Raw genomic sequence first — 3,518 nt, 5'->3', positions numbered from 1 at the left:
GCAATTTATTGGGATAGTCATAGAAACATTGTCAAACTGGTGTAGCCATTCATTATTACACAGGATAAGATGTTACAATCCCTTCATTCCCAACATCCTAAACAAAACACATTTGGAAGCCCAGTCCAACTGAAAACCGATCAGCAGGCTAGCAGTCAGCTACCAGCTAGCAACCAACAAGAAGACACCAGCTAACTAGCCTAGCCAACAGCAGTAGGCAGTATGCGGCACATCATTGGGGTTTTCACGTGGGCACCTCCCTGCGTTAAGTTAGGCCCAGGATACCTCAAGAAGGGTTAACAGTGAGTTCCAGTGTCCCGGTGTCACCCCCCTCTGTGCTGCCACCACAAAACCACGTGACCTTCAACCACTGAGAGATTAGCTTACACAATTGTGTCAGTTGGGTGTCCAAGCTACGACCCAGGCCAGACTCCATTCTTATCAGAATATGAGTCTAGTAACACTATTTGGATATCAATATGGGTTATGTTCAACCAATACACAGAAAAAAGAAGAAAAATACCATTTGGATAGTCCCACTACCTACCAGATAAATGGAATATTGTATATAAGCGATCGATGAAAGCCCCAAGTTGTTTTGCTGTCCATTTTGTTCTACGTGAATTCAGTGAAGTGGTGCTGTCCAGCACCAAATGACTTGATCGGCCCAGCAGATCTTTGCAGGAGCATGATCAGTCCCCAACAGAGCTGTTCCAGATCACATAGAATTTGTAGACAGGGAAATTGGTCCAAGCCATTAGCTTTTTCCTGACACTAACTGAACCGAACAGCAACTGAAAACAAAAGGAATAATCCAAAAGGGAATAATAAGTCAGTTTTGTAAAAGTAATGGACTCCTGATTACTGGCTGAAAGTTACATATACCTTCATCCACCCTTCCCCCTCTGAAATCAGACTTTATACCACATGCCCTCCCATAAATTTGCAAATCTTCACATGTTGTTTCTGCCAGCAATTATAAAGCACTACTTATTTGTGTGTGTTCATGCCTGGGCCTCTGATCCAAACTCCCACCATCTCGTGGCACAGCTTCCGTCTCAAATCCGCCACCCCGCCGCCGCTGAGCTGGCACAAAAAATGGGCTTTCGACTACCGCTGGTTCGTCTCTCGTTTAATGAGCTCGGTGCACGATTTAAATCTTGTTTCGCGCCCCTGGCTCCTGGCATCGAGGCGAAAACACCAGCGCGGTCATTCTGTCAGCGTTAAACCAGACATTAGGCAGATGCCAACAGCCGGCCGAGTCCAGAGGATGACCGGTTGACCTTTAACGGGATTAGGACGGAAGGCGAGGAAGCAAAAATCATTTCTCGTCCGACCTCCTAAACTACGACGCAAGATCCGACGTTACGAGAGCAACGAGAGAGGAGGAACGCTGGGTGAATTGTGGTATGTGTAGCTGCGATGTTACACGGCCCTGAATGATTGAAAATGTCACACATGGCTGGACTGCTGTGCTGTGCTGGCTGGCGAGAGTCAACAGTCCCTTTCACTATAGCGCTCATCAACACAAAACTGCTTATCTATATACATGTTTTCATTTGCACACCAAATGAGAAAATGTTGGCGTCGCTGAACATGGGCGATTTCTTTTCCTGCAAGCTGAAGGCATCCTGGTTCCGGCGCTTTGCCATCCATGGTGCAGAACATACAAAATGCACTCATGCGGGGTGTATTATCAATACAATGAGTGATGGACTGTATGGATTTTACTGTACCAGCGTACAAAGGATGCATCTATATAAATGCATTTAATTATTTGACTCTTGCCAAGGTCATACTTAGGTTTTAGTCTTACATGGACAGAATAACACAAAAGTACAGACAAAGGAGTTGTTGTATTTAAAGAATAATAGCAAAAAAGGTGAATTATTTGGCATTGAACCGCATTAAAGGTTAACGCGTGCCGTCGGGCATGACGGTCCTGTCAGAATTCTAATCAGTGTGGAATCATCGGGTGCGACCTAGCCTTTGGACGAATGTACACGAGTTCAAGCACTCGCCGTGTACACCTATGATCTCACGAGCGATAAGCGACATCTAAGTGCCTTCAGGACTTCTCCCTTGTTCCACCGTAGGGCAGAACGGAGGAGTTAGAGGTTTGGGAGGGCCCGTGTTTTAATGCTCCTCTGCGTGCTGTGATCAGCAGATGCATCAGAGTGATGATGACGCGCTGAGTAGAACAAAGCTGTGGTTAATGGGCTGGAGGCTCAGCTGCTGTGCGCTGCTGGCACCGAGCCGAGAGGAGGCGCAGGTGAAATGTGTGTTTAAGAATGAGGAAAAACTGCAAGATAAAAGGGATCATCAGTATATTGTACAAAGTTTCTGATCGAGATAAGTTGAATTCTACAGTACGAGAAACATATAGAAAATGTCAATTCTGCTCTACAGTTGAAATGACCCATTATCATAGCTACATTGTTACTGACATCTTTTCTGTTACCACAGAAACCTAGGTGGTTTGGGATGTCTGGACCCTTGCTTGTGTATAAAGGTGGACAAACTTGAGGAGGGGTTTAGAAGCTCGGTGTGGTGGCTCCAGTTTGCCAAGATGGTTTCCAGACCCAAATGCAAGGGACAGAGGGGAAGCAGCAGTAGGAACCAAAATGTATTTTATGAACAGAATGGCAAGGCAAACATCACAGAAAAGAGGAAGCGAAGAATAGTAGAACATAACAGAGGAAACATAGCAAATGACACAGTGAACAAATGGAATGGCAGATATATATATACTGTGGGCAGAAGGGTGACTAGACAAAATAGGGCGGAGCGCACAAGGAGAAACCAATCCAACAATCAAAGGGGGGAATGGGGGGGACAAATTAACACAAGAGAAGCAACACCAAAGAAAACCACACAGGGTCACAAGAAATACTCAGAACCAGAGTCTCGACTATCTCAAAAATGGGCAAAGATGTGGAACGCAACTAGATCCGAGGCTAATTTTTGCATAGCTTTAAGCCACAATACAATTTAAGCAGACAAGTTGTACAAATGTTGAACAGCTGTGCCTCACCAATTTCGGTGTGTAAGCAATAAGAGAGGCACATGAGCAAAGGATAACCAGTCGGTACGATTACATGCACATCTTAATTGAGCTAAGCTCAAAATTCGGCTTTTTGAATGTGGTCCTTGTCCCAGTTTACATGCAACAGAGAAAATCAAATAACCGACTTGAACATGTCCTCCTCCTCCACACTAGGTGGCGATATGTCCCTTGTCAGCGGGTTAATACAGCCCCCTTTCCGTTAACCTATTACATCATATAATAAACAAGAGGCATTCATGTGGCAGACCAGCATTTCAGTCAATAACCAGATGGATAATAATTCATGTCGTAGGTAATGTGCGCACTATTTATGGTGCAGATAAGATGGCGCTATCCCTCAGACGGTTCTTCTACCGGCTCCATTTTCTTTCTTCTTCTGCAACCGGCATTCTTGGATGTTTTTATGTTTTTATACACGTTGTCCAGTTAAAGTCCGTTGTCCAGGTAAAGT

This window comes from Mugil cephalus, chromosome 23 (genome assembly GCF_022458985.1).
Source record: "Mugil cephalus isolate CIBA_MC_2020 chromosome 23, CIBA_Mcephalus_1.1, whole genome shotgun sequence".
Taxonomy (NCBI): Eukaryota; Metazoa; Chordata; class Actinopteri; order Mugiliformes; family Mugilidae; genus Mugil; species Mugil cephalus.
This window is presented reverse-complemented; position numbering follows the sequence as displayed.